Source organism: Fragaria vesca, linkage group LG3 (genome assembly GCF_000184155.1).
Source record: "Fragaria vesca subsp. vesca linkage group LG3, FraVesHawaii_1.0, whole genome shotgun sequence".
Taxonomy (NCBI): domain Eukaryota; kingdom Viridiplantae; phylum Streptophyta; class Magnoliopsida; order Rosales; family Rosaceae; genus Fragaria; species Fragaria vesca.
Window position 1 is genome coordinate 671,064 of NC_020493.1, and position 9,213 is coordinate 680,276.

Below are 9,213 nucleotides of genomic sequence, written 5' to 3' on the forward strand. Positions count from 1 at the left end.
AAAACTCTTGCTATAGCACACGAGTTTTTAGGCAGTTTAATTTTTCTGGGCCATTTATTTTTTTCAATTGTTTATGCTTATAGACACCTCCTAACATATTTTGAATCAATCTAGCATCAAAACTTTGCGGTTTATATCAGTTTACTCGCGATCGAGCAATTTGAGTCAAAAGCCTTGTTATAGCACATGAGTTTTTAGGCAGTTTAACTTTTTCTGGGCCACTTATTTTTTTTATTTGTTTATGCCTAAGGACACCTCCTAACATATTTTGAATCAATCTAGCATCAAAACTTTGAGGTTTATATAAGTTTACTCGCGATCGAGCGATTTGAGTCAAAACCCCTTGCTATAACACATGAGTTTTAGGCAGTTTAACTTTTTCTGGGCTACTTATTTTTTTAAATTTGTTTATGCTTATAGACACCTCCTACATCTTTTGAATCAATATAGCATCAAAAGCTCGCGGTTTATATCAGTTTACTTGCGATCGAGCGATTTGAGTCAAAACTCCTTACTATAGCACACGAGTTTTTAGGCAGTTTAACTTTTTCTGGGCGACTTATTTTTTTATTTGTTTATGCTTATAGACACCTCCTAACATCTTTTGAATCAATATAACATCAAAAGCTCGTATTTTTCATCAGTTTACTCGCGATCGAGCGATTTGAGTCAAAATCCCTTGCTATAGCACACAGGTTTTTAGACAGTTTAACTTTTTCTGGGCCACTTATTTTTTTTCATTTGTTTATGCTTATAGACACTTCCTAACATCTTTTGAATCAATATTGCATCAAAAGCTCGCGGTTTACATCAGTTTACTCATGATCGAGCGATTTAAGTCAAAACCCCTTGCTATAGCACACGAGTGTTTAGGCAGTTTAACTTTTTCTGGGCCACTTATTTTTTTTCATTGGTGAAAAGAAGTAACCTCTACCCCTTTGCATGATTTGAAATTTCGAGGACAAAATTTTTATAAGGAGGGGAGAATTGTCATATCCCGGTTCTTAAATTAAATTACGGTTATTTACTTTGGTATTATTTTGGTCTTTTACCGTTTTGAGTAAGCATTTACTACTTAAGGACCCTAGAGTTGACTTTTAATAGAAAAATTATTTTGGGAAAATTTCTTGAAGGAGGTCGTAGAGGATGTTAATACGAATTCGTAGACATCAATACTTAAACTCATCAGGCATGGGAGGATTCAAGTCCATTACTTCTTTACTGGAGCTCAAATATCTGAACCAGTGCTAGTTAAGCCTCTCCAAAATCCACTCACCAGACCTCCCTGGGGGTTTCAGATTATGCTCCTCAGTCTCATCAAATGCCTCAGCTTCCCACCGCCACTCGTGATCCTCGTCAAGATGTCTACGAGATCCCAAGAAACAAGTATTGTCGGCGTGGCGACTAGAATTGACGTCATCTAAACATACCGGGCAAGCCTTGTACCCCTTAGTTTGTTGGCCAGACAACATCCCGTAAGCTGGAAAATCACTGATGGTCCAAATAACAGCTTCTTTTATCATGAATGAAGTTTGACCATGCTTGTCAAAAGTAGGGAGTCCATTTTCTCATAACTCCTGCAGCTCGTCAATTAATGGTCTCAAGTACACATCCAAGCACTTTCCTAGAGAATACGGCCCAGGAATCATAAGCGTAAGAAAATTGTACTCCTTCCTCATACACATGTTGGGAGGTAGATTGTTCGGAAATACTATCACAGGCCAAATGCTGTAAGACAAATTCATGTTTCCAGTAGGATTGAATCCGTCTGTTGCAAGTCCGAGTCTGACATTTCAACAGTCTCCAGCAAATTGAAGAAAAAAACGGTCAAAGTGCTTCCAAGCCTCCCCGTCTGCAGGGTGTGTGAGATTATCCGGATCTATCCTATGCTCTCCCTGGTGCCTTGCCTGGTGCCATCTCATATGCTTGGCCTTATGTGAAGACATGTACAGACGCTGTAGACGAGGACCCAACGGGAAGTAACGAAGAACCTTCCTAGGAATGGGCCGGTTTTTTTGTTTAGATGAAGTGGAAGCTTCATACCTTGGCTCGTAGCAGTGTGGGCACTCAACTTCATCCTTGTTGTCTTTGTAATACAAGATGCAGTTATTGACGTAAACGTCTATCTTTTGGTGATCAAGACCGAGGTCAGCCAACATGCTATTTACCTAGTCGAACGGAGGAGCCACAACAAGCTTGACAGCTGGAAGCCACTATCTGGAGGAGATTATAGATAATTAAGTCACAATAATTAAGTCATAAGCATGACCTTAATTATCTTCTAACAGATCGAACACCAATCTTTTATATTAAAACGATAGAAACTAAAAGAAATGCCTTCGATCTAGCTTTGCACCCTGGCGCTTCAAGTGGACAACAGCCCCATATTCTAAATCAGCTCCTACAAGATCTGCGTCCTTAAAATTAGAATTGCTCATTTCGACATTCCTCAAGTTCGCCATATACAGAGTAGCGGCCTCAAAACTAGCATCTGTTAGATCAACATCATGCAGATCTATAGAATTCAAGTTTCCTTTATAAAAGCTACAATGAATCAAACATGCACCGATTAGGTTCCCGGAGTATAGGTTAGCGCCAACAAATGAAGCATACCGGAGATTTGCCCCAAAAAATTCAGAACTTCCTAGGGTTGCATTGTCAAAGATGGCTCAATCAACATTTGCGTAGTTAAACATGGCACCTGTCATATTACAGTCTGTGAAACAAACACTTTTTAGACAAGCATGGCTGAAGTCTATGTATGACAAGTCCAATTTAGAAAGATCAAGGCCAGAAAGATTAACACCGCGAAACCTGATTCTCCCGTTGGACTGTTTGCACTTGATTATGTCGATACGATTCAGTTCTGCACCCAAACTCTTATCATCATCTTGAACAGCTTGTATTCCAACTTTAAGCCCGGTTAATTAGTTGATAGAAGTCTGCCTCCCTCAGAAGCTCCAAGTAACTTGGAACTTTCTAATGCAGGAATAACACCGTTGTCCCTATCAATGAAAACGCATCCGCTTTCAGGGTCAGGACATGGCGTCTGTTGAACATTGCAGCAAACTTTTAATCAGGCTCTCGTTGAGTTAAGGTACCAAGAGTGGTGCAAAACTTTTTTCCTCCTATGTCAAGATGAACCAGAGAGGAAGAAGTACCAGAATTCGTCATCATTAAGTTTGAAGGAGGTGATTTCAATTTTGAAGCTTGATAAAATATCAATGGAAGTTTGAAGAATGCAACATTCTTTTAAATAGGTTAGGGTTACAGCTCAAAACTAATTCCTTGTCTGTTTTGGTAAATTATTCTAGTGTATCTAGGTTTCATCTAGGACTCTTGAGAGACTTTCCTTAAAAGTAAAGGTATAAGATTCCTTCTAAAATTCTGAATCCTATTGTTAGTGTGACTAATTGAGAGTCTATATTACGTTATTATGATCTTACGACTAATCTGAGAGTATAAGCAGCAATGCGACATAGATCAATGTAAATATTGCATATTAGTTTCTCGGTTTATTGCATATTACTTGCACCTTGATGCGCGCGTAGAAGAATTTTCGAGATAAAAATTTAATTTTATTATGTCATATTGTTTGTTTCATTACTATTTAATTATAATACAATTTTTTTTTTTGAAAGAAAGAAGCAGTAATATGTACCTGTAATTCAATAAACAGTAAATGTCGTGTGACAACCTAGACTCGAAAACAAACGGTGGAAACTACTGTCTAGTTGTAGCGACCCAAAGTGAACCTGATCATACCAAAATATAAAGGTGACCCCGATCATACCAAAGTATAACCCAGGTTAACAATAACCCAACAAGTGAACTTGTTGTTATGACAATCTAGATTTTTCATTCCTTTTTGATCAAATGAGAATTTCATTCATAAATTCATAATGATGTAAAATAAATGAGACAGAAAAAAAAGACTTATATGGATAAATTTTGCCCACTAGGCTTTATACATATCGGGTGTCCATGCTGTGACACTGAAAAAAACCAACAAGACCCCGACTCTAAACAAAGGAAATGATGAGTAACATTATTAATTTGCCTTCCTGATTCACAAACCGCCAATTACAAACTCAAAAGACTTGGCTAAAAGTTTAATTTCATCTAAGAGGTGTCCCTCATAACTCAAATCATCACTTTCAACTTGCGAAGAGTTCGTGATGGACAATATGCATCAACTTCAAATTCCATGCCGGTAATTGCTGCATTATTATGCACGGGCTAGCTGCTGGTCTTCCTCTCAATTGCATTTTGCAAATCGCAAGCCAATAATAATTTGTTGCGCTCACTCCTCAACACACATGATGTAGATGTCTTAGGGACGCAAAGTTTTCTCCCCATGGCCAAAGCTCTCTACATTTGCCTCACCTATGAAAATCTTAATTATTGCTAAAAGGAAAGAAGCAAAGAAATTAACTAAAAGATAATTGCTATTAGTTTCCTTCACTACACGTTGTTTCTACTATATATATATATACACACACACACACAGCTGATCAGGTGCTTTGGTGCGGATTTCCATTTTTACACCATTTTTCGATCGAATTTCCTCATCTCCACCATCTAGTATCTAGATAATATTGTGTAGATCATCTCTGCAAAATTTCAGCCAATTTGGTGATCGTTAAGGCCCTCAAAATCGAAAAACAAATAGATAGACTGAATTCTGTCCGGTTGTGTTCATACCATAAAAACTCGAGTTTGAGGGCCTTAATGATCACCAAATTTGCTGAAATTTTGCAGAGATGATCTACATAATATTATCTAGATACTAGATGGTGGAGATGAGGAAATTCGATCGAAAAGTGGTGCAAAAATGGAAATCCACACCGAAACCTTCGGTGCGGACGTCCGCACCTGATCAACATCTAGTACATCATATAGCTTGATTTGAAACTAGGAATCTATACAATGTCTTTCCAACTTCCTTCAGCAGCATCTCAAGCCCTAACCCCAAATGTCACTGCTAATGTCATGCGACGTCGTTCAGTTAACTTCAAGCCTAGCATATGGGGATCGAGAACATTTTCTGTCATATGATTCCATGGTAAGATAAACAAGAAATTTTCTAGTTAATTAACTACCAGCTAGCAGCTTCATCCGCATTACTAATTACTTGTGTGAATTATTATGAACTTAATATCATATGGTGCAAATTTGATGTGATCACACAACTCATCTGTTCTTCAATATGCTTGTACGTGCATGCAGGAAGTGGATATTATTCTTGAGCTAACAGGTTCAACAACTGAAGGAAGAAGTCAAGAGTATGCTTATGGATAATGTTAAGGACAATTCACAAAAACTAAGCTTGATTGATGACATTCAACGATTAGGCGTCTTGTACCATTTCGACAATGAGATTTGTGAAATTTTGCAACAATGATGGATCCGGCCCTCTAAAGTGAGAAAGACGTAAAGTTAGTAAATTTCATTAAATCTAGATGTTTCATATCATCTAACGGTTCAAACCAATTACATGTCATTTTATCATCATTTTTTAAGATTTTAGTCTAAACCCCAGTAACTTGCCGTTAACTCAAAAAAAATAAAATAAATTAAATAAATTAGGGTTTTGACATGATCTTTCTCCTTTCCATATGCTTTCATGGAAGCTCATTGATGATTGAAGAAAAGAGAATAATTTTAATCATGCAATTGCATTCGAGTTCTAGTAAAAATAATTTAAACCATTAGAGTTAAACTTTAAACTCTACAAATTTATAAAACCCTTATCAGCGAAAACCCTCATAAACTATGTACTTGAAGCTTGTAATCCCATCTTTCAAATAGGTTTTGGTTCAGAAACTTTTGTGGGATTTGGGTGAGTGGAAAGTGAAGCCAAAGACAGCATCTTGCACACTATTTTTAACACAGCTGAAATAGAAACTTAGTTTTAAATTAGTTTCTGTAGCAGCTGATTTAGTTACTTTTCAGTAGCTCTTTAAATAGCTTCTAAGTGTTATTTAACTTCTGTTTCATAGTAAAGTAATAGTTTTCTTATTTTTGTATATTACTTATAACATAGTTACTAACTTTAGCTCACCATTCTTTGTTTGTACTTTACCTTTTGGGTAAGGTTCCAGAGACGATCTTGGCAATCCACAAGTGTGAGAAGTGAAGTTTGAGCTTGACTTTGTGCTGTGCAAATCGAGGTAGGGTTTGATGGGGTGTTTGTGTTGTTGTTATTTATGCTATTATATGGTTTGTTTGATATTGAATGTATTTGTGATATTGGATTATTTGGTATTAGGTTGATTGATATTGATTCGTTTGGCATTGAGTTATTTGATATGAATTGAATAAAATGTTGGATGATATTGAATCGATTATAACATGTTTATAATTGAAAGCATGTATTTGTTATTTTTATTTTTTAAATTGTGATTACATGTTGTCATGGGAAAGAGTAAGGTTGGAAGTAAAACGGAGAATGAGTGTTTGAGAGTATATGAGACTTTGTTATTAGGAAACCATTTGTGTAGTTGAGTTTCCTCATAGGTTGTCCTCGGGATCTATGATTAGCCCACATGCCACACGTGCACAAATGTAGGGAAAGTATGCCTTTTTGATGGCGGACATTGATAAAACGATCTTATCGGGTTGCAGATCGGGACCATAAGTATAACAAGACAACTAACAGATAGAGAAATTATATTTGAGGGTGAAGTGAGGTGTGGGATAAGAGTTGAGTTCATATTGCATCCATGCATTCTCGATATGCTATGTTTGTTTGTTTTGACTCGTATTTAATGTCATGTTTTATTAGTATATTAACTAGCCCTGCTAAGTGTTGCTCACCCCTCATCAAACCCCTTGCAGGTGTGGTTCTTAAAGCGTAGGAAAAGTGTTATATTGTAAATTAAAGCTTTCATGTTTTTGTTTTGTAAAATAAGGCTTGAATAAAGAATGGATGTTTTGAAAAGAAACGCTATTATAATTTGTTTGTAAACACTTTAAGCATGTATGTTTTAAGTGTCTTCTTATAAGACTTGTAATCTAAATAAAGATGCAAAGGTTGTTGTTTCTTACATCATGTTATGATATTTATCTCATTTTAATTATGGATATTAAATTGTCTGTAATTAAGCATGTGTGTTTTAAGTGCCTTCTTATAAGGCTTGTAATCTAAATAAAGATGCAAAGGTTGTTGTCTCTTATGTCATGTTACGATATATATCTCATTTTAGGGTTAAATTGTCTGTAATTAAAATGTAGGTTGTTGTCTCTTATGTCATGTTACGATATATATCTCATTTGGGTTCAAACCTCACTGACATATGTAGGGTGTGTGAGTTATTAATAAAATGTTTAAAAAAAAAAATAAGTTACGATATATATCTCATTTTAATTAATTATGGATATTAAATTGTCTGTAATTAAAATGCGATTCACGGCTTAATTCGAGGTTAGACATTTCCTCGAGTTGGGGTGTGACACAATGGAGGTTGATAATGTAATCCCTTACTCTTCAATCTCTAAAGCCTATATTTCTTTTGGGGATTTGCAATTTTGGGGGTTCTAATTGTGGGGATATGTGGGAGGTTTTGAAGGTGGAGGACAATTGAAGATGAGGTAAAGTAATGGAGAATTAGCTTTTAGGAGGAGGGAGCAATTGGAGCTCTGGCGATTTGGAAGAGAGGGAGAGAAGTTGAAGGCTTGCCTTGGGAGAAGGTGAGTAGAACTTTTGAAAATTTCATTGTCTGGTGTTATGCTTGATACTCATTTTGATATTCTTTGTTCACTGTGTCAATTTACCTGCTGAGCGATTGTTTTGTTGTTAAGTTATTCATTCTAGTATCATTAGAATTGGCTTCTTTATTGTTGGGGTCGTAATTTTTGTTATTAGTAGAATTGGATTGCCTTACTGGTTCTTAAACCCATAGTTGATTGCTCAGACTCGATGGGTACTTCAAGTACTTATTAATCGACATATTATTTGCTTAATTTGACTGAGTATTAAGGTAGTTATTGAGCTGTGAAGTTGGCATTTTGCTGTTTCTATTTCAGTATTAAACCAGTTGGATTCAAGGACTTGTCTGGTTCTTGAACTCCTCAACTGGGTATAAAGCTCACATTATACTATAGAGGGTTTCATTCTCCTTCAACAGAATCAAGTTTTATCTAAAATGGGTGAGTTTTGAGATCATGGAGTTGTATGAATTTTTTGTGTGAAAATCTGAAAATTAAGAGTTCATAGCTACTACGAATCACTGTTTTAAATCCATGAGTTCTACTTTGATAGATCACTCAGAGGATTTTGGGCCTACGAATCATTGAGCTTCCCTCCTATTTTGTAACAACATCGGAACTTACTTTCTTTTGGTAATGCGTTTCTTCCCCTAATAAGATTTATATGTATATGTGTTCAAGATTGTTGTTAGGATGCACTTTTGACTATGAGCTAGTATTGGTAGATTCTTTAAAATGATTAGAACAGAAATAGAGCAAGGATCACATATTGCACACCACATGTTTGATAGTATGTCTCAAAGACACCACCAAGCTGAACCAGTGGGCTTTTCCAAGATTTTCAAAAAACTTAAACTTCTTCTTTCAGTCTCAGTTTTTAATAGTGAAAAGTAGACTCTTCAATGATCATTTTAAACTTGGTTTCAAGCAAAACAAAGTTGATATGAGAAACTTGTGTTATTTTGAAGCTTACAGTGTTTCAGAATTTTCTACAGAAACTGCATTTTCAGTCACTTTGGATCTCTATTTGACTATGCATTTGAACTCCAAACGACTTGAAATTTTGGGACATTGTAGCTTTGCTTGTCTATTTTTATTCTGGGATTTTTCACATGAAATTATTGAAAGATCAATTGTTAGTGAATTTTTCTTTCTTACTACCTGTTTCCTGAAAATTTCTTAGATTTGCAGCTCATTGTTATAAAATAATGGATTTGGGATCCTTTACACTCTTATTTCTGTCATGGATCTTTGACATGTCTTGAACTTTTACATGTTATTATCAATACTTCTGATTTGTGTTCTCTCTGGAATAAGCCCATACATAGAAGTCTAGCTACTGCTGTGACTTAGTCGTAAGGAAAATCATGTTAGGACTGACTATGGTGCATATGCTTATAGTAGGAACGAAGACATAAGGGAACTAAAATTTAGATCAAACTTGTCTAAGGTAGTGTCTTCAGTATTTGTTGAAACTTTCAGATTTTGGTCTCTCTCTCTCTC

General features: G+C 35.8%; 1 pseudogene; it reads right to left on the reverse strand.

The window, feature by feature from the left end:
- Positions 1-1,247: 1,247 nt before the first annotated feature.
- On the reverse strand, positions 1,248-3,174 carry LOC101302818 (annotated as a pseudogene).
- Between the last annotated feature and the right edge of the window lie 6,039 nt (positions 3,175-9,213).